Below are 23230 nucleotides of genomic sequence, written 5' to 3' on the forward strand. Positions count from 1 at the left end.
CTCGCGAGAGCGCGCCCCGAAGCCCGTTATGTAACCCGCCGGCTGGTGCCCCGGGAATGAGGAGGTCGGCCAGCCGGCTGGGCCTGCGGTCTTTGGCTGTGCCTTCTCTGCACTCTTCCCTCCGCTCCTGTTGTGCGGGAACTGGAGAATCGTTAGGACCTGGAGGAAGCAGAGAAGTGGATCAGAGAACAGGAGGGCTGGGAAGAGACCTGGTTTCTCAAACCTGACTGAGCATCTGAATCACCTGAGAAGCTATTAAAATGCAGATTCCCCGACCCCACCCCCTCAGAGGCAGAGTCTGTGCGTTTAGGGTGCGGCCTTTCTCAGAGGGATCGACTGAGACCGAATCCTAGAAGTCTTTACCTGAGGCAGTTCTTGCAGTGTACTGTATATTTCATGACATTCCCGGTAAAAGATGACACGACCGAGACCGTTGAGTGGCAGAAATATGAACTGACTTGTCTAAGGCTCCACAGGTGGTAGATGGCAGAGCCAAGACCTGAGCCAATTATCTTTTCCCCTGCACTGTGCGGGGTAATACAGCTCGTTTAAAACAAGCTGGTGTCTCCATTCCGTTTTCCGCGTTGCTTCTCACAATTCACCGTTAGAATCCAGAAGTAAGAGAACCCAGGGAAGCGTAAGGAAGATGAATAGGACAAAGATTCTAAGAAGGTGGGAAGGAAGAAGGCTGCAGTCTATTTCAGGTCTCGTGAATTTCGATCACTGTAGCCTTTATTGTTATTTTGGAGCAACTTAGATCAAAAGACAAGGAGCTTAAATTGCTGGTAAGTGCTTAGATAGAAATTCCCATGACTGACTTTATGGAAATCTTTAAAGCGTTTTTAATTGTAGAAAATTGGGAAAATTCAGAAAAGAAAGATGTTCTTTCTTTCTTGTCTTTTTTTTTTTTTTTTTTTTTTGAGACTGAGTCTCGCTCTATATTGCCCAAGCTGGAGTGCAGTGGCTCAATCTCGGCTCGCTGCATCACCAAACTCCTCTTCTCAACTGATCTCCCTCTTCAGCCTCCTGAGTAGCTGGGACTACAGGCATGCACCACCACACCTGGCTAATTTTTCCTTTTTTTGTGGAGACGGAGTTTCCTTATGTTTACCAGGCCGGTCTTGAACTCCTGGGCTCAAACGATCCACCTGTCTCTGTCTCCTGAGTAACTGGAACTACAGGCGTGAGCCACTGTGACCGTTCAGTTTATTTTCTTATATTATTTATTCCGACTTTGTGTGTGCATGTGTGTTTGTATTTATATTTTTTCCTGTTTCCCAAATTGAGATAATATGCAATATGGCAGCTGCTTTTTTCATTTAATGTTAGGTCGTAAACGGTTATTATACCATTAAACATTTTTTCCAGGTTTCCCATATTATATATCTAACCTAAGAGCAATTAAATATGTAAGTAAGGCAAATTGCAGCATCTTGATGCCTAATTTTTTAATAAAGTAAGATTGCTGAATTTTTTTTCTTTTGGACTATGCAGTTCTGGTCTCAAGGGAGTCATTTAATTCCTTTCTCCTCTATAATCTGTAATTTGGGTGTGTGTATAGTCAGAGATGGGGTGAGAAAGAAGTAATTATTCTTGCCAATTAACCCAAAACATAATATAGAATATGAAATGTCTTTATTTCCTTCAATCCCTCTACCCACCTAGAATGATCAATCTGTTTTGTGCTGTTTTATGTGGAGAACACTGGACCATTTTATAGGAGACCTGGTCTATAAATGAAAATATTATTGCATTCGGTAGGTATTGAGTGCCTACTAGATAGATGTCAAATGTTAGGTTAGGACTATGGTGGGAAATAAAAATCCTTTATGGACAATGACTCACCCTCAAGTTACTGCCTTACTGTTTTCTTCAGCAGAGCTTTAATTTAGTGTCCTCTTGTTCTCACTGTCATTCACTCTTTAAGACTACAACAATTTGGTTTCTACCTCCACCATCCAGTAAGAATTATTTTACCTTCTCTCAGCTAGCATCTTACTCAGTATTTGACAATGTTGACTGTTCTTTACTTCTTTTCCTCCTTTGGCATGTATATCAACTTCTTTCCGATTTCTCGTTGGCTTCTCTCCTTTTACCCAATTCTCAAATGTTCCTGGCCACCGTTTTTATATGTTCACCTTCCTCTTGTCTCTTCTATTTGTGCATTCTGTTGACAGATTAATTCCAGAATATTGCATTCATGTTTAATTCCAGATTTCTTCTGGATATTTCCACTGAAATCCAACTAAAAATCACCATTTCCCCAGCAAAACCTGCCTCTTTTATTATAAAACCCAAATAACTGCATTGTTGTTCACTCAAATACTAATGCTAGAAACCTTGGATGTATCCCAACCATGCCTTTCTGCCAGTCAGTCACCAATCCTGTTGATTCTACAGCTGAGATGTTTGGAATTTTTCCCTCCCTCATCATTCCCAACGCCATTGCCTTGTTCAAATCTTCATCATTAGCTATGTGAACTAGTATTGCAGTGGCTTCCTAATGGTTCTCCTCACTTCTATGCTCTTTACACTCCAGACCTTCTATTCCCTTGTTAAAAATCCTTCCATGACTCCTCATTGTGTATAGCAACATGAATGATGGCTAATGTTCACACATATAACCTCAGATTTCTGGGTCAAATTTTCGGTCTCCTTTCCATTTAATATTTATATAAAAATAGCTCAAATCATCTTCCCAGCACACCATCTGTATCATTGGTGGTGGTAGTAAGGAGTTTCTCCTAGCCACTTCTAGTTCCAACTTGGTTTTGAATTTGCAATTTTACTCTTATTATTTGACTGTTATTTCTCTCCCAAACGAGGAGTATTTTTTTGTTGTTGTTGTTGCTGAAGACGGTTTCTTGCTCTGTCGCCTAGGTAGGAGTGCAGTGGTGCGATTTTGGCTCACTGCAACCTCCGCCTCCCGGGTTCAAGGGATTCTCCCACCTCAGCCTCCTGAATAGCTGGGACCACAAGTCATGCCAACACGCCCACCTAAATTTTTAAATTTTTTGTAAAGACAGGTTTCTCCATGTTGCCCAGGCTGGTTTCTAACTCCTGGGCTCAAGCAGTCTGCCTGCCTCAGCCTCTCAAAGTGCTGTGACTACAGGCATGAGCCACCACACTTGGCCCCTGTTTTCTTTTGCCAAAGCAAAACTATTAGTTACAAGAGACTTTACTGGAGGTTTTTGAGGAAATGAGTTATATTTATTCATTTATTAAACAAATGTTTATTGAGGGCTTATTATGTGCCAGTCCATGTTCTAGACACTGAGGATATACTAGTGTTCAGGAGGCAAACATCCTGCCCTTTTGGAGCTTATACTTTGGGAAGAAGAGAACAGACTGTAAAACACAAGAAAGCAGATTATATGGTACAGTCATCCATCAGTATCGGCTGGGGATTACTTACAGGACCCCTGTCAAAAACCTGGAACAGTGAATGACAGTGAGTAAATCAGGATTAGTTCTAGATTTTTGATGCTTAAATCTGCAGATGCTTAAGTTCCTCATCTAAAATGATACAGTATTTGCATATAACCTAAGCACATTCTCCCGTATACTTTAGGTCATCTCTAGGTTACTTATAGTACCTAATACAATGTAAATGCTATATAAATAGTTTTTATACTATATAACTTTAAAATTTGTATTATTTTTATTGTGGTATTGTTATTTTCTGTTAGTTTTCTTCCCCAAGTATTTTCAATCGGTTGAATTAGCAGATGTGGACCCTCGGATAGGGAGGGCCCACTATATGTTAAAAGCCTTAGGAGAGAAACAAAGCAGGGTAAAGGGACTGCTTGCAGTGGGAAGGAGGGTGTAATTGTAACTTAAATGGTCAGGGCAGTCCTTTTTGAGGAGATTCACTTTGAGCAAAAAAGGCATGAAGAAGAAGAGGGAGCAAGTCCAGTGGGTATCCTAGGAAACCGTACTTAAAGTGGAGTGAAGGGCATTTACAAAAGTCCAGAGGTGGGAGAGTGCAGGTGTGTTTGAGGAATAAATAGTATGGAGGTCAGTAGCTGAAGCAGATTCAATAGAGGAAGGGGAGTAGGGGATAAGATCAGAGGGAAATGGAGCTAGATTTTATAGGGTTTTGTAGGCCATAAAATGAGGGCTTCAGAGGGTGTGCCACGATGGATTAGGGTTAGAAGAATGACTTAAAATGACTTCTATTTAGAAAGGATCCTGATTGCTGTGTTGTGAATAGACTGTGAGAGGAGATACAGGGATAGAAGTGGGGATTTAGTAGGTTATTGCGGCAAACAGATGAGAGATGATGGTGGCTTAGACTTGGGTGTTTGCTATAGAGGCAGTGGGACGTCTTAGATTCTGGTTATATTTTGAAGGTAGAGGCAATGAGATTCTGAATATGAGGGAAAGACAGGAATCAAGGATAACTCCAAGATTTTTGGTTTTACCAACCAGAAGAATGGAATTGTAACTTACTAAAATGAGAAACATAAGAGTGAAAGAAGTTTGGCATGAGAATATAGAAATTTGGTTTTTGGTGTGTTAATGTGAACAAGCCTAATGGACATCCAACAGGAAATGTGGGTTGCACAGCCAACTATATGAGAAGTAGAGTTCAGGGAGAAGTCTTGGCTGGAGGTATAAATTTGGGAGTTGAATGGAATCAGAATATGTCACCCCCAAATATGCCACTTTGGCATAAGGATAATTTTGATCTGAAGGCAATTGAGAAAATCAGACACAGTAAGAGCTCTCTGTCCTTATCTGCCTAAAAGAGCATAAATTCTCACAAAGGTGTCCCCATTCTTCTCCCATACCAAGACAAGGAAAACACCCCTTATCACCAGAAATGGAGACAGCACCAAGATGAGTCTGCACAAAGAAAACTTACTATAATCCTTATCTACCATTAGTTTCCCCTATATTTTTACCTTCTCACAGTTTACCACCTCTATAAGCCCAAACCGCCTTTTCTTTCTTTAGTTACTTCTCCTCAATTTATCATCCTTCGTTAAGATGGCATATAAGCCCTGAAGTCTAACCACTTCTTTGATTTTTCACTTATTTTCCATGAAGCCTTCATGAATGGTAAAAATATTAACATCAAGTAAAATTGGTATGCTTTTCTTCTGTTAATCTGTCTTTTGTCAGTTTAATTCAGAGGCCTCAGGTATAGAACCTAACAGGATACGGAAATGTTTTTCTTCCCCTACAGTTACCAGTGCATAGATGGTATTTAAGTCCAAGAACCTGAGGGATCACTTGCCTCCCCCCACCCTCCAGAACATCTCACAGGCTTTTGCTTTTCATCCCACCTCTCTAATCCTTTCTTCTCAATCTTTCTTGCTGGGTTCTTCTCTTCTACTCTTCCTTCCAATGTTAGAATGCTGATAGCTTTCCTATCTATTTATATGCTTTAATCCATAACATAGAGCCCACAACTTAAATAAGGAATATTAGGTATTGATATTTAGGAGTTCCTTGGCCATCCCTGTAGGCCCTCCTCATGTCCTTTCCCACTGCTTCTGACTACCTGCCTACTTTTCTTCACTCACTCTAGAATACTGCCCACCCTTCTGAATCTCTTCTCTTTGCCCCTGGGCTGTCACTACTCCCTAGGGTTGCCTCTGAAATTCAGAACTTTCCTTGCTTTATACAGTAGACAAATTGGGCTCTTTACTCTCTATTGGATTCCTTTGGACATGTTTTTGTAAATTAAAGAGATTCATTACCATGTTGTACTCAACAAAGCATTCTCCAATCTAGATCTCTCTCTGGAGGACTGATGAATAGGTAGGAACTTGAAAAATTCAGTTTCCTGGGAACTTCCATCTCAGTAAATGGAAGGGGATAATATAGAAATGTATTCCTATTGATCAGACTTATGCAAGCTGGGAGCTGATAGGTTTAGTTTTTTTGTTCTAAATAATACTTTCTCTGGGTCCATTTTAAACATATATATGTGACAAAATCAAAGGGAAAATTCTGGGGAACTAGAGCAAATAACGGACAGACGTTTTTTGGATGTCGTTTGTATAAAAGCATTTTAGAATATGTAGTTAATGTTAGTGATTTAATGTTATCACAAAGAAAAAATAAATTTAAAATAGATCTAATATAAAATGCAATGAGTCTAATATTATTTAAGAGATAAATTAATATTTTAAAATAAGTTGATATTTTCAAGAAATGGCGTAAATTTAGCCAGGCATGGTGGCATGTGCCTGTAGTCCCAGCTACAGGGAGGCTGAGGTGGGAGGATTGCTTGACCCCAGGAGTTCGAGGCTGCAGTGAGCTGTGTTTGTGTCACTGCACTCCAGCCTGGGGGACAAAGCAAAACTTTGTCTCTTAAGAAAAGAAAAAAAAAATGGCATAAATAAGACAATAATATATACCATTGAAAAATAAACACAAACACTGTTTTGAAAAAGTGTAACAAATTTTAACTTGCTAATATTAGACTAAGAATATATAAAAACAGTCACTTCATCTTCTTAATTAAAATGGTAATTATTTTGTCATTTTGAACAGAAAAGGTAGTGTGAAGGACCATGTGCCACGTTGGGCCTGCCTGAATAACTGCCAGACCCTACAGGACTAACCTGCTGAGGGAATCTCTACCTTTGGAGAGCCAGGAGGCCACCATGACAACACTGAGTTCAGTAGACTCCTAGGAGAGCTGTGATCCAATTGCCAGGAAGCCAGGATCAGAAAGTTCTTGCCAGCACTGCTGCCATTGCCTCCTACTCTCACAAAGATCAAGACCGCACGCTAGAGTGATGCTGTGGAAAAACCATCTCCATGACCTTGCTGGGCAGCAGCAGCAGGAAGATTCCCTGCTCTTCACATTTGTCCTCCTGATATTCTACCAGTGCATCTAATTAGAATTGGAACTCTAGTTGAGGGAGTCTGGGAAATGAAGACTAGCTTTCCATCTTTTGCTGTGTGCCAGTTGACCATATCTAATATCACTGTCTTCTTTCTTAGAGTAACCACTTCACTCCTACCTTTTCGCCTTCCTAAAGAACCACTGTGAGACCAGTCTTCTCCTGTCACTCCCCTACCTCACCATGTATGCTTCCACACCTACATTGTTTTTTTTTTTTCTTTTCTTTCTTTTTTTTTGCTTCTCCTTCCCACCTGGCCTATCCTTCAAGGGTCAGGTTAACATGTTACCCCCACAATGGAAGCTTCTCTGACTTATTTCTTCAGCAAACTCAATTGACCCTTTTTCTGGGCTCCTACAACATTTTGTAAAAGTCACTGCTATAGTACATATAATTAACATCATAAGTTGTTTTTCTTTCTGCCAGACTGTGAGCCTTTCAAGGGCAGGTACTATGTTTTAGTTTTCTGTTCTCAATGTCTAGTCCAGGGTCTGGCTCAGAGTGAATAAATGTTGATGGAGTGAATAATACATGATGGCATAATCTTAATCCTCTGGAGCTTTAGTAAGTGAGGGAAACGTATTTATAAGGCAGACAAAATTCTACTGGGAAGTCTTCATATCCCAAAGGCCCTATTTTCTATGTAGTCTTCTGTGGAATTTAGAGACAACCAATTTGACAAGAGGCTCCCCTAGATTTGGTTGAGGAAGCCCTTCCCTGTGAAAGAAGAGAGTTCTGTGAATTAGTCATTTGCCTAGTTTCTTGTAAGTGTAGACTTACCTCAGAACAGAGACATGTAAGCATCCACCTCTCAACCTATCTCCAATCCAGCTATTTGAGAGGAAGTATATGGTTTGGCAAAGCTAAATCTCCAAAACGAAAACCTCTTGGGCAAGTAAAGGCAGCTAAACCTCATAAGTTGTTAGTATACCCAGACTTTGTTTCTGTGCAAGCCCATGTATTAAGATGGACAGGCATGATGGCTCATGCTTGTAATCCCAGCTTCTTCGGAGGTTGAAGTGGGAGAATCTTGGTTGAGCCTAGGAGTTCAAGCTATGATAGTGCCAGTGCACTCCAGCCTGGATGATAGCGAGATCCTGTCTCGAAAACAAAAACAAGATGGAAAGGGGAGTGGGATGGCAAAGGTCAAGAAGGAAGATTCAGCACAGAATCCAGGGAACAGAAGTTATGAGGGCCAAGGAAACCAGGACTTCCAGACCTGGACCTCACTTGCCGATTGGGAGAAAAGTCCTCAAACCTATTCCTTCTTACACTGGCCTCAGATGATTTTCTGACAACTCTTGTGCTCGTGTGCTGTTGTTCAGCTGGTGTTTGATAATGTGAATGTGTCTGAAATGAAAAGAACAATAGGCCAGGAAACCTTATAGCCTGGATATTTTAACTTTTAGGTAAATATTTAAATAATTTGGCAGAGGCTGTTATAAGTAGAAATTATAGGTCTACCCCTAAATTAAGGCTACTAGTTATTCAGTTATTTTTCCTTGAGTATTTATATAAGAAACTATTAAACTGTAACATTTTATAATATTCTGTGACATATAAGATGTTCCGCTTCCTGTGGCTCCAGTTATTCTATCATTTTTTTTTTGTTTTTATTCTACATATTGCCTCTAGGTTATACAAGTTTTTTCCTTCCCCTGGTAAATGAAATCACTATATTTAAAGTGGTATATTGGTATATTTCAGGGCAAACAGCAAAAAAAAAAAAAAATAATAATAATAATAGGTTCCTTACCTAAGCTATACCTCCTAAGGAAAGGGATTTGGGGGGGTCTTGATTTTTCATCTGCCAAGTAGAAAACCTTCTATCCATTTTCACCCAGGAATTGACAATCTGAAGGTCACTGTATTTGGTGCTCGATTGTCATAATGAAATAGTCCCCAGCAGAGATCTCTTCAGATTATTGCAAGGGCAAACCAGGATTACTGAAATATTTTCATGTACAATTGTTATATTGACCTTCAACTTCTGATAATAAAATAAATGCTGAAATTTTAGAGTGTGCTTTTAAGAAATGCCTGAATAAGCCTACATTTGACTAATCAAGGATAAGTTTACTTGTCCAGTTTTAAATTCAAGCATGAATATAATTTTTGTAATTAATATGTATTTTCACACTCTTTACAAACCAATATTGTAATAAGTGAATTTTGCTGTCATAGTTTTTAAAATTTATTTTTATTTTTCCCAACTTGTCCTTTTGAAATGCTTTCAGACTTATTGAGAAAGTTGCAAAAACTAATATGAAGGATTTTCACATACTCTTTACCTAGCTTCTACAAATGTTATATTATATAACTATAGTACCATTTTTTAAACAGGAAATGAACTTAGTAAGTAATCTATAGACCTTATTCAGATTTTGTTAGTTGTCCCATTAGTGGACTTTTTCTGTTCAGGATCCAGTCCAAGCTCACCAGTTGCATTTCATTTTCATGGTTCCTTGGTCTGCTTTAATCAGAGACAATTCCTTAGTTTTTCTCTTTCATAACTTTGACTCTTTGAAGAGTATTGGCCAGTTATTTTGCAGAATGTTCTTCGATTTATGTTTGATATTTCCCAATGATTTAATTCAGGTTATACATTTTGTCAAGAATATCATAGAAGCGACATTGTACCCTTCTCGGTGTGTCTTGTCGGGAGGAATGTGGTTGATGTGTCTCATCATTGGTAATGAGGCACTTTGATCACTGAGTTAAGATGGCATCTGGCAGGTTTCACTGCTGTAAAGTTACTGTCTTTCCTTTGAAATTAATATGCATCTTATGAGGGGATACTTTGAAACTATGTAAATATTCTGTTTTTCATTGTACTTTTGTCTATCAATTTTAACATCCATTAATTATCTCTGCCTGACATAATTATTACTGTGGTGTTTACCAAATTGTGATTTTCTATTTCTGTCATTCCTTCTACATTTATTGAGATACTACTGTATGGAAGAGTTTATTTACTCATTTACTTATTAAATTATCAATTTGGCCTGATCCTCTAGAGACTATCAGAAGTGGTTTGTGAGTGAGAGTCAACATGGTGACTTTTGTGTACTGCACTTTCCAGCTCACCCCATGAAACCTGCTCCCTTTTGTGATAACTGTGCAGCTAGATGATTTTGGGGGTGAGGGATGGGATGGGGGTGCAGTGTCTGGAAAAGAGCTTGTGTAGTTTTGTGGAGAGAACCTAAGGAACATCCATCTACCATGGTTCTGTTGGCATCCAATGATTTATACCAGGGGTGAACAGCTTTCCAAGAAAAATACTTCGAATTCTGTGAAAGCATATAAAACATGGTCTGATGGACTAGTGTGGTCTTCATGGGGGCAAGAGTTTTGGGAAGAACAGTGTGGGACATAAGAGGAAGGAGCACTCTGTAAGAGAAGAAGGAGCCCAACCTGGCAAGTTAGACCCAGAAATAGAGCAAGGGCTTCAGACTCTAAAATCTCAGCAAGGAGATTTTAGGTTGTTGCTATAGAATTTACCTCAACACAGACTTCTAGCAGTAAGTATTACCCTTGGCAAAAGTCATTTAGCGTATTAATTAAAGGAACTGTGAGAGTAAATGGTCTGATACATTAGATCCACACAACCTTACTGTAGGACCCTGTACTGCTGTACCTGAGTGTAATCTAGATGGGGTATTGTCCTTTTCATTTTGTAAGGTCAACTGTTTGGGTCTGTAGCCTCAAGGACATTTCAGTTCCAGCTTTACCAGTACAGCTGCAGGACTGTAGCTCATTGACACTAGATGTAGGTCTAGGCATTGTTGAGTTTCCACTCCACCAGTAGACAGGGGATAGCCATGGGCTCAGGAGTTGTTTCAGTTCTGAGTGATACTTCTATGGAACCACCTGCTGCAGAGGCTGTGGAGTCCTAGTTCAGCTCACCAGAATGGGAAATAATGACAATGACTGTCTCATAGGCACATGTAATATCCTTGAAGTTTTTAGCAAATTTACAGAAATAGGGACACTATTAAACATTGGATCCCTCAAAAAAAAGGCCCTTGCCAGATGACAGCCCTTTGGCTTTGGACTTCCCAGCCTCCAGAACTGTGAACCAATAAATTTCTGTTCATTATAATAAAAAAAAAATGGATCTCTTACATACAGTTAAGCAAGTAGGAGGGAGGGTACTATTGAGGCTTAGATATTAATATTATGTTAAACAATTTTAAATTGGGGGACCATTAGGCTGGAGTGGTTTCAAGTAGGTTAAGTTCCTATATAAGTAAACTGAAGCCCAGTATGAGTGTGAGACACTCATATTGCTGGAAGAGTGTAAATGGGTGCAATCTCCAGAAAATGCAATTTTGCAACATCTGTGAAAATTTTAATTACATAAGCCCATTGGCCCAAAATTCCACTTGCAAGAATATGTCCTACAGATATGCCTGTACCCATAATGAAATTGTATACACCTGACATGATAAAGAGATTGGAAAGAGCCTGAAAAAGTCTGTCAGCTGGCTAAATGAGACTGGTTAAATAAATCATGATAGGTACATATAATGGAATGTCATATAACATTTTAAAACAGTGAGGAAGCTCTATAGGTACTGTTGTGAAATAATCTCTAGATATTTTAGGTGAAAAATTTCCAATGTAGTATGTTAACATTTGCAATAAAAAAAGAGGTTAAAAAGAATATATGTACATTTTTGCTTGTTACAGAAAGGGATTTAGTGGCAGGAGGACAAAGTCAGAACAGAGGTTTTTCACTGTATACCTTCTTGAGCCATGCATGTAACCATATACCCTAATTTTTTTAACTACAAAATTTAAATTAAAAAATAAAAACACAAAAACCCCAATGCAACAGCAGCAGCCACAGTGGCTGAAGATGAGAGGACTCCTGTGCCAGCCAAGGTGGAAGCAGAAATTACTCCCCAGTCCCCACTGACTGCAGGAACAGGAGGGCCACACACCCATTTGGTGGCCACAACATTGAAAGCTGAGACAGCAGGACTGGTCTGGACCTGAGGGGTCAAAGACAACACTTGCAGCCAAGCCTGGCACTTGCATAGGGGCAAAATGTCCCAAGTCAGAGGAAATGGGTAAGAATTGGGTACACATCACCTGTATTGGGAATGAACAAATGTGTTCTGAATATTTGGAAAAAGCAGACATTCTAGGGGTAGGGAGTTCTAAAGCTTTGGTGCACTTGAATGGATAAACTTGCCAGAGCAGAGTTTTCCAAGCATGGCTCCCTGTGGTTCACCTCTACCAAGCTTAACCTACCTTCCGCTTAGGCAGAGTGAAGAGGCACCTCAGCATAACTCAGATCACAATGGAAACATCTCATTTCTTAAAAGCTGTCAAGGAATTGGTGTGAGGTTTAAAAACGTCTCTGAGCTTGATGGAAGGAAGGTAGGCGGTGATAGTTCATGCTCCCTTTCCTCCAGACACTTATCATTTTCCTTTCTCAACCTGGTTTGATATTACGATTTCTTTTGCTTCATTTGTTAAGTTCTCTTACAGTACTTGTTCACAAGTGAGTGAAGAGCTGTTCTCTGCTCATAACCTTGGAAATGGGGGAGTGTTTCGGAAATGACACAACAGAGCATTAAGTCGTGAAACAAGAAAGGGAACTTCAGATAGAATTACAACAATCATTTGAGAATCTCACTGAGAGCTAAAAAAAAGCCACACACATAGAGGAGTGTTTTTAAATTTTTTTTTTTTTGTACTTTGTTGAGTTTCCTGCTTTCAGTTTTCCTAACTTAGCCACAGAAAGTGTAGGCATGAAAAACATATTGGCTGGATTTCCTATAAGACTTTCGCGTTTTAGAAAACAAGGAAACAAACTCAGATTTTGTCATACTAGCACCTAAGGCATAGTTCTTGCCTCTTTTCATTACTACACACCCTCACATACACCACATACACACACATACACATACGCGCACACACATATGTTTGTGTTTGGATAGATAGAGGTATATGTCATAGACTATTAACTGCTAGGGATCTTATAGATCATAAGTTGATGTCTTCATTTCAGATATTAGAAAATGGAAGATTAAACAAGTAAAATGAGTAGAATGACCCAGTTGGAATTTAAATCTAGATTTTCTAGCTCCTAGTGAAGGGCTCCTTCACTTCTGAAGCCCTGCTAATGGGCTTGTAAAGTCCCTCTCCTTTTAAGGAGTGTTCCCTTGAACTTAGTACAGTATTATGGTTTCTTGATGATTCAGACAAGTCCTTGACATGGTGTTCCTTTGGCAGGCACATGGGAACAGAATGGTGTAGCAGTTGCTGTATTATCTCTAGTAGCATGTGACAAAAGAGCTGTTTTGGACATTCAAGCATTCATCTTTTTCCTGAATATCATTTACTCATGCATGTAAAACCTGTGTTAGGTTCTGAGGTGCAAAGATACTTAAAAGAATATTTACAATAAGATCCCAGAGGGGGTGAGAAAGGAATGAGCGAGCGTTGGATATACACCAAAATAGACCATCCTGGCTAACCACAGTGGAATTAAAGGCTACACTTTCCCATCTCCTTTTTTTTTTTTTTTAGTTAATCTTAAATGTCTACATTCTGTATAATGAACTTTCATTGCTTTTAGAATTTAAAAAACTTGGCAGGGCACGGTGGCTCACACCTGTAATCCCAGCACTTTGGGAGGCCGAGGCGGGCAAATCACCAGGTCAGGAGATCAAGACCATCCTGTCTAACACGGTGAAACTCCGTCTCTACAAAAAATACAAAAAATTAGCCGAGCGTGGTGGCGGGCACCTGTAGCCCCAGCTACTCAGGAGGCTAAGGCAGGAGAATGGCATGAACCCAGGAGGTGGAGCTTGCAGTGAGCCGAGATCGCACCACTGCACTCCAGCCTGGGTGACAGAGTGAGACTCTGTATCAAAAAAAAAAAAAAGAATTAAACTTATTTTTAATTTTAAAAATTGACTAAGACACGTTATGATTTAAATATATTTGTCCCTTCAAAATTCAAAAGTTGAAACTTAACCCCCAAGTGGATGGTATTTAAAGGTGGGACCTTTGGAAGATGATTAGATCCTTGGGAGGCCTGAAATCAGATGTCTGTATTTTTTGGTTACATCATTCAATAAATTCCACTTATGATTTAGGCCAGTTTGAATTGGGTTTTGTAATAGTGTGTATGTATGTAAGTCAGGATCCTGGCAGTACACAAATGGCACACTTAATGACGTAACTGAGGAGATAGTGAAGATACAGGGATTATACACAGGAAGATACACACAGATACAGGGATTAAGAGAAACCCATGAGAACTATAAATATCAGGGAGCCTTCTCATCCCTAGGCCTGAAAGGACAAACGGAAAAACTGGTTTCCCAGAATCTAAAACTTGGGAAGAGATGTGGCTGTAGCTTCAGGAGAGGGCTACCTGACAGGAGCTGTGGCCTCCATGAGCAAAGCAGCCCGGGAAAGCAGGAAGGGGACCAAGAAATCAACACTCCCTCCCTGTTTCCTCCCACTCCTCAAATTCCTCTTGGTGGTTCCACTGGCTGACCTTGAGTGGAAGTTAGAGAGAGGGGAGGCCATTTGAACAGTCTATTGAAGTTAGCCTCTTGGACACTGAGCATGATGGAGACGGTGAAGAGAGGATCTGGAGGGGCCATGGAGAACATTCATCATCCTGTGATTCTAATACAGTCCTGCATTGCTTAACAACACGGATGTGTTCTGAGAAATGCCTTCTTGGGTGACACGTCATTGTGTGCACACCATAGTATACTGACACAGACCTAGAAGGTGTGGCCTGTTACACACCTAGGCTACGTGCTACAGCCTGTTGCTCCCAGGTCACAAACCTGTATAATATGTTACTGAACTAAATACTGTAGACAGTTGTAACACAGCAGTATTTGTGTATCTAAACACATCTAAACATAGAAAAGGGACAGTAAAAGTACAGTATTATAGTTTTATGGGACTAACGTCGCATATGCAGTCTGTCATTGACTAAAATATCATTAAGTGGTGCGTGACCATTTATTTTTTACAAAGTACCCTGGTATACTAAAAAACAGTTGATAAATGACTATAATGATCATTACAACAGAGTGATTACCTTAAATTATTAAATCACTCAGTCCCACTTATTGAGCATTCATTGTTTTGAGCACTTTGAAATAGTGCAAGGAATTTAGAAGTTATAGTTGCTCATCTCAGGGGGATAACAACCAAAAAGGGTACAATGAGATATTATAAATGAAAAACAAGATTATGGGATAAAAAGATCTTAAAAATTCAGGCTTCACGGGTGGACCAATCCATGTATTCAGCTCTCCTGGCCACAGTTACTGGGCACAAGAGCCAAAGGAGTCAATGAGACAGAGTGATTCCCAGGACTTTGAATCTATTAGAAGAGACATATGTTCTTCCCTTCTAATGTGTGCTTTGAGAATGTTAGGTCTGGACTGCACTGGGCATTTTGGCACCCTGAGAGAAGGATCTCAAGCTGCTCGAAAGCCACTTCTACAGAACCTGAAGATGAAGTCAAAGGAAGGCAGCACAAAGAGAAAACTGGATCCTTGGTGACAGCATTTGAATCACTAGATTAACTCTTGCCTGAAGCCAGACATCTAGACTTTTTAATTACTAGACCCAGTATGTTTTCTTTATGATTTAAGTCAGTTTGAATTGGATTTTGTCATTTGCATTCTAGAACATCCTAATTAATACACCATCCAAGGAAACCAAGATAACGAAAACAAACTACTGTTTTTAAAGAAAAGATTTTAATGTTCATGGAAAGTGAATTTTCACACAAATTATTGCATTTCATAGCATCCATCCAGATTTAGTCACTTTTTTTCATATATTAACACATGTAGGGTTTTTAAAAAAAAGCTCTTATTCTTTTTTTCTTAAAAAATATTTGTGTTTTTTCCCTAGACTGCTAAGCAGAAAAAAGCTCTTATTCTTATCCTTCATCCTAATTCTTAAAAACAAAGCCCTAATTTACGATTTCAGTATTTCAGTGACAGTAATCATAAGAAGTAACCCGATTAGACCATTCACTTTGCAAAATTATCTGTAAGGGAAGCAGTACTTAGAATACTTATTGTGGATGTCATTTGCCTGAAGAGTTGGTCAGTATAAATAAAGGCTGGTAAATAATGTTTTTTTAAATACCTCTGGCATGAAAGTTGTCATAAATCCTGGAATAAAGACTTTTTTCCCCATATACTCCTAGGACTAAAAATGTTGCCTTTTAGTCCTGTTTAGAATTGTCTTTTGGATTTGTTGATAAACCCTCTTATGTCTGTATGACTTATACAATCAGATGTTGGCTGATGCATTCAGATCCCTGTGCTGTGAATCTTTATTTATTTATTTGCTTTCTCAATTAAATGAATGGTTTTGGTGACAAACCACTGGTGTTAACACAAACAGCTAAGCTGATCATTTAGGAAAAGCTCAACATTAAAGGATTCTAAGTCTGTTGTTAGGCTACGGCAGTAACTCCAATCTCATTCACAATTAACCACTCAATCATCACCTAATTCATAAGAAAAAAAACTACCATAAATAAAAGTTCTTGACTGGGGGCAGTTGCTCATGCCTATAATCCCAGAAATTTGGGAGACCAAGGCAAGAGGATTGCTTGAGCCCAGGGGTTCAAGACCAGCCTGGGTAACATGGAGAGACTCCTTCTCCACAAAAAATGCAAAAATTACCTGGGCCATGGTGGTGCATGCCTGTGGTCCCAGCTACTTTTGAGGCTGAGGTGGGAGGTGGGAGGATTGCTTGAGCCTAGGAGGTGGAGGTTGCAGTGAGCGCCACTGCACTCCAGCCTGGGTGACAGAGTGAGACCCTGTCTAAAAAAACAAAAACAAAAACAAAAACAAAAACCACACATATGTTCTTTCTGCTGTTTGGAAGGAAGCTATTTCTATTTATTCAGTGTTTGGGGACCTAAATATATGTCTGAAAAGAAAATATTGCTGTACTACAGGATGGTGATTGAAGTCCTGAAAATATCAGGAAACTGTTCTCATTTGTTATTTGTCAAATTGTGCTAGTGCTTTCTGTAAACACTTGTAATCTCTGTTTTTGCAGGTGAAAGAAGACTGAAGCTGAGTTCTATTATCAAAGCAAAGTGCTGTACTGTATTTGAAATAACTCTAGCAAATACTGTGCTTCCTGCATAGAACCTGTTGGATTACTCACATAAATGTCAAAGAACAGGTTGACATTTTAGCAAGTGATCAACCTGGCCCATATAGTTTTTACACTTTGCAGGGTTCAGAGAGCAGTCAAATGTTGCTTTTAGCCTATGATCCAAAGCAGCTAATGACAGAGTCTACCTTAGAACATAAACAGGCTTCTGATTTATAACACAAGGCTAAACATTGCCTTGTAGATATTGTGTGATGTGTCCAGTTACATTAATGAAATAGCTTTGCAACAGTGTGGAGTCAAGACTTAGGCTTAAAACAGAGAATTTGAGGATTAAGATAAGTCCAGAGAAGCAGCAGGATGGAGTGCAGATGCAAGAGAAAGGCTATGTCAATGCCATATTATAAATATAGCTCATAGACAGCATATCCTAGTGTGTGTCTGAAGAGGCCTGTGTCCTTGAGGAAAGGGGAGATTATGACCTTGTCCCCCAGTGTCATTTGCACAAATTCCTAGAGACCTTGGGGCAGTGAGTAGGAGATTGGTTGAGATGATCATTATAGAAAAATTGAATAACTTAACGTATGGATATCTTACTGTTACAGGAAATGCTTAGGAAGTGAGGTACTCTGAATTTAGAATGTGATGGCCTAAGGGATTCGGAGTCAAGAAGCAGGACACGGGATGAAGATACATCCGCCGTCAAGCTGGTCATTACGACAGGGAGAAATATCCTTCCACAGAGTGAGATTGGTGAGACTTCCAAGAGTTGAATGATGGTCCCATTGGACGAAACTCTTTGGGGTGAGTTTGCTTGTGTGGGAAAGACAGAACTCAGAGCCCTAATTTAGGCAAACTGCAAGATGGGTTCAGCAGGAAAAAGTGCCTGGAAAGGGGGAGGGACCAGGAGCCAAGTGGGTGACTATCTGCCAGGCGCTCTCCTGAGGGTACGCATCTTCCCTTGTGGTGTGACTAGAAAGAGGGAGTCCAAAGCATGGTCCCTTCTCCTCCACCTGGCACACATCAATGCTTCCCTCTTTTCCTGTGAGCCAAGATAGAAGGTCTGGTCCAGAATGGATGACATGGGTGGAGGGGTGAGTCAGTATTGCTTTTCATTTTGGTGAGTGGACTCAGTTTAAAAGATGGATGTCTTAGGGCAGTAGGTAACATGGTTTTCCTAGCTTTGTTGTCACAGGTGATAGAAGCTGGACCATAAGTTAGGGTCACAGCTCCCTTGATTCTCCTTCTTTGTTCTCCTTCCTCTTTCACAACTCTCTCTCCTAGGTACTTTTAGTCAGGCTACAGATGGAATTTTGGGCATTTGCTCTAGAGAGAATTTTCCTGGGTAGCTTTTGTGTTAAACAGACTTCATTACACATTTTTCTTTGCTTGGGGCCTCTCTCTCCTGACACAGATGCACAGGTCCCTTGTAGCCCACAGCCCCCAGTGTCACACATTAGTGGCACAGGCTAGGTTTTGACATTGGTTTCATGTACCCAGTGAAGAGCACTTTCTCTAAGAACAGTTCAATGGCAGGATGTATATGGTTATGAGCACGGAGGCCTCCAGTGCTGGAGCATCCGTTGCTGATCCCCAGAAGGGAGACATACTCTCTTTTTGTGTTTCCAAAGGCATACTCTTAGGAGGCAGATAGAAAGATATACAGTTAAGAAGTAGGGTTTTTAGGTTCTGTTAACAGCTGGTTTATTACCTTTTCTGGAACTTTCTCACCCTTTCTGCAGTGAAATAGGCTATTTCTGTATGTAGTAGTACACCTGTGGGGGGAAAAAATGTGTGGAAACCTAGCTATTCCCAAAAAAGGAGCACAAAAAGAAGGATATCTGAGATTGTTGAATACTTTTTAGATGACAAAGAACTTAGAATGTTGAGAAGGGACTTACAGGGAATGGGCTGATAAAAGACTTGGGCGTCATCTAGTATTTAGCCTTTTTTCCTCAAACTTGAGTTAGCTGAATACACACACACACACACACACACACACACGAATATTGCTGCTTATGATAAATGCTCTAATCAACAAAATTTACTGGATCATAAGCTCTGCAAAGGTAGGGCCTGTGGTGTTCTCCTTTTATCCTTAGCCTGTAGCACCAGGCCTGGCACATAGATTCTTAGTAAATATCTACTGAGTGAATGAATTGTTGAACAGCTCGTACTGAAGAACTGATTCTGATAATCTGTGGAATACTTCAAAAGAGAATGAATACAACGCATATATTAAAAGAGGAGGCAGTCTGCAGCCACTGCCACCTCCGCCACCATCATCTATGCTGGTGAGCATCCCCAGGCAGCTCGTTGGAAGTTGTTTTCAACCATATCCAGCCCTTGTCAAATACATCCTATTTGTCACACATCCAATGTGAGGCCCCTTCAGCTATAAGGTGGGCACCATGGTGGAGAAGTTTGACTGTCTCTACTGCAGGGACCCCTTGCAGAGGAAAAAATATGTGCACAAGGGTGACTACCACTGCTGCCTGAAATGCTTTGACAAGTTCTGTGCCAGCATCTGCATGGAATGCTGCAAGCCCATCCGTGTGGACTCCAAGGAGGTGCACTATACAAACTGCTTCTGGCATGACCCCTGCTTCCACTGTGCCAAGTGCCTTCACCCCTTGGCCAATGAGACCTTTGTGGCCAAGGACAACAAGATCCTGTGCAACAAGTTCGCCACTCGGGAGGACTCTCCCAAGTGTAAGGGATGCTTCAAGCCCTTTGTGGCAGGAGATCAAAAATGGAGTACCAGGGGACCATCTCGCACAAAAACTGTAGCAACTGCAAGCAAGTCATGGGGACTGGAAGCTTCTTCTCTAAAGGGAAGGACTTCTACTGTGTGACTTGCCATGAGACCAAGTTTGCTAAGTATTGCGTGAAATGCAACAAGGCCATCATTGCATCTGGGGGAGTCACTTACCAGGATGAGCCCCGGCATGCTGAGTGCTTTGTGTGTGTTACCTGCTCTAAGAAGCCGGCTGGGCAGCGTTTCACTGCTGTGGAGGACCAGTAACACTGCGTGGATTGCTACAAGAACTTTGTGGCCAAGAAGTGTGCTGGATTCAAGCACTCCATCACTGGGTTTGGTAAAGGCTCCAGTGTGGTGGCCTATGAAGGACCATCCTGGCACTACTGCTGCTTCCACTGCAAAAAATGCTCCATGAATCTGGCCAACAAGCACTTTGTTTTCCACAAGGAGCAAGTATATTGCCCTGACTGTGCCAAAGAGTTGTAAACTGACAGGGGCTCCTGCCCTGTAAAATGGAATTTGAATTTTGTTCTTTGTGTCCTTACTCTCTGCCCTATACCATCAGTGGGGAAGAGTGGGCTTTCCCCTCCTTAAAGGTCTCCTTCTGTCTTTTCTCTCATTTGACGGTATTACTCAAATAAGGGCACACAGTGATCATATTAGGATTTAGCAAAAAGCAACCCTGTAGCAAAGTGAATTTCTGTCCAGCTGCAACTAAAAACCGAAAACGTAGGCAGATTGACTCTTCTGCATGTTTCTCATAGAGCAGAAAAGTGCTAGTCATTTAGCCACTTAGTGATGTAAGCAAGAAGCATATGAAATAAAGCCCCCACTGAGATGCCTCTTGCGACTCAGCTGGGACATACCGTGTAGTCATGCGACATGCAAGAGTTGTAGTGGCTGCTTCATCTCGTCGCTCATCCTCTTCTGTAAACAGGAAAAGAACTTACTGACGTGCATGGTTTAACTTCCTCATCAAAACTCTAACCTTCCTTCTGTTCTTTTGTGCTTTCAAATGACTAATATGCACTTCCAGAAAATTAACATTTGAACTTAGCTGTAATTCTAAACTGACCTTTCCCCGTACAAATGTTTGATTTCCCCATGAGGCGTGTTTTCTGAGCGTTCCTACCATAAAGCATGGAGCATGCAGGTGATTTGGGAAGTGTAGGCAGATCTGAGAAAACGAACCTGTTTCAGAGGAACATTGTCACAGCAAATACTTCTGGAAACTTAACAAAACTAACCCTGCTGTCCTTTTTATTGTTTTTAGTTAGGAATATTTTTGTTTTAATTGATAGCAAAATAGTTTATAGGTTTGGAAACTTCCATGAAAATATTGTTTATTTTATTTTATTTTTATTATTTTTTTGAGATGGAGCCTCACTCTGTCGCCCAGGCTGCAGTACAGTGGCACATTCTCAGCTCACTGCAACCTTCACCTCCCAGGTTCAAGCAATTCTCCTGTCTCAGCCTCCTGAGTAGCTGGGACTACAGGGCCGTGCCACCACACCTGGCTAATTTTTGAATTTTTAATAGAGATGGGGTTTCAACATATTGGTCAGGCTGGTCTTGAACTCCTGACCTCAGGTGATCCACCCACCTAGGCCTCCCAAAATGTTGGGATTACAGGTATGAGCCACTGTGCCTGGCCTACATGAAAATATTTTAGCCCTTTCAGATGTTCCTGTAGTGTTGAAATTCATCCTATGGAAATACTGCGAAACTCTACAGGCGGAGTTGAGCAGGTGCCAGGGCTCTCATCAACACGGATATGACATTACAGAGCAGTGGCGAGTTGAATCCCTTGTAACGCAGTTGTCTGCTCTTTGTTCATGTGTTGATGAGGACCACAAAGTCCCTTCTATTGCAATTCCTAGGAATTTTCCTCAAGAGGAAATGCGGATTTCCCCCTGCCACTTACCTGAAATACAGAATCACCTACTTACTGTACTCTACATTATTTTACGATGTAGTATAATGAGACAATATCAAAAGTAAGCATGTAACGACAATGTGTACTAACATTCTTGTAGGAGTGGTTAGAGAAGCTGATGCCTCATTTCTACATTCTGTCATTAGCTATTATCGTCTAATGTTTCAGTGTATCCTTACGGAAATAAAGCAGCACATGAATTTAAAAAAAGAGTCCAGGAACTACGGAATGATTAACTTACTTTTATACTGTAAAAAAGTTAGTATCCCCATGATGTTTCCCCAAAATAGTTTGAAAATAATTAGAAGACTTATGAATTATAGTGTGCGTCTCTCCTCTCTTACCACGGACTGAGAGCTAACATATCGACATACCTCATTTTACTGTGCTTTGCAAATATGGCATGTCTTACAAATGGAGGGTTTGTGGGAACCCTGAGTTGGGTAAATCTATTGGCACCATTTTCCCAACATCATATGCTCACTTTGTCAGCATGTTTTTAGCAATATTTTAAAATTAAGGTATGTACACTTTAAAAGAGATAATGCTATTGCACACTTAAACTACAGTATAGTATAAACGTAACTGTTATATGCACTGGGAAACCAGAAAATTCCTTGATTGCAGTGGTCTGGAACTGAACCTCAAATATCTCTGAGGTATGCCTGTATATTAAAAAGGTGGGAAGAATTTTTTTTTTACAGTAACCAGGTGTTTAATGCTTTTGTTTTGTTTGATGAGAATAACTTCTAGTGCTATGAAACAAATAGCTATTTAATTCAACAATCAGTTTAGTAAACTTTGTAACCCCAGCTAGCAAAAGAAAGTCACCTATTAGGAAATGAGCCAAAGAGGAAGGTGAACTATTTTAGAAACGTAGTTTAAAATGTATATATAGTTTAAAAATCTAAAAGCATTCACATTTTTTCAAAATGGCATTCAATGATGGTCAAGTAAACTATTTTCTTTATTAGGGAGATGAGTTTCTTACACCTGCACAATGACATCCTGTGGCTATTATCAGACATATCGGAGACCTTGGACCTTGTGTTATGTAGAGGAGTCCCTTTCCAGAGGATTGGCTGGATACGTACAGCAAATTGACTGCAACTCTCTATAAAACAGATCTTTCATATATCTGTAGTAAAATAACAGTGTACATATTTACCATAATGAGAAACTGCATTTGCTTGAACTATAATACATTTTTAGTATTAGTGGGCAGAGTAAAATATTCCATATATTTTAAATAACTAACGGAAATAATTTAATGGAATTAAAAAAATTTCATGTATTTAAAAATATACTGTTGTTTTGTTTTGTTTTTGTTTTTGAGACAGAGTCTAGGTGTTGCCCAGTCTGGAGTGCAGTGGCATGATCTTGGCTCACTGCAACCTCTGCCTCCCAGGTTCAAGTTATTCTCCTGCCTCAGCCTCCTAAGTAGCTGGGATTACAGGCATGAGCCACCATGCCCAGCCCTATACTGTTTTTTAAACATTGGTATCCACACTTACTCTATAACTCTTATAGCTA

At 40.2% G+C, this 23230-nt stretch overlaps 1 long non-coding RNA gene and 1 pseudogene across 1 annotated transcript; both read left to right on the top strand.

The window, feature by feature from the left end:
- Window positions 1-24: 24 nt before the first annotated feature.
- On the top strand, window positions 25-12541 carry LOC105549696. The gene is made up of 2 exons (XR_001007592.1): window positions 25-785; window positions 11556-12541. It is a non-coding gene; the product is annotated as an uncharacterized LOC105549696 (long non-coding RNA).
- A 6761-nt stretch (window positions 12542-19302) lies between these two features.
- On the top strand, window positions 19303-20247 carry LOC105549693 (annotated as a pseudogene).
- Window positions 20248-23230: the final 2983 nt, after the last annotated feature.

Source organism: Mandrillus leucophaeus, unplaced genomic scaffold, assembly GCF_000951045.1.
Source record: "Mandrillus leucophaeus isolate KB7577 unplaced genomic scaffold, Mleu.le_1.0 Scaffold452, whole genome shotgun sequence".
Classification (NCBI taxonomy): Eukaryota; Metazoa; Chordata; class Mammalia; order Primates; family Cercopithecidae; genus Mandrillus; species Mandrillus leucophaeus.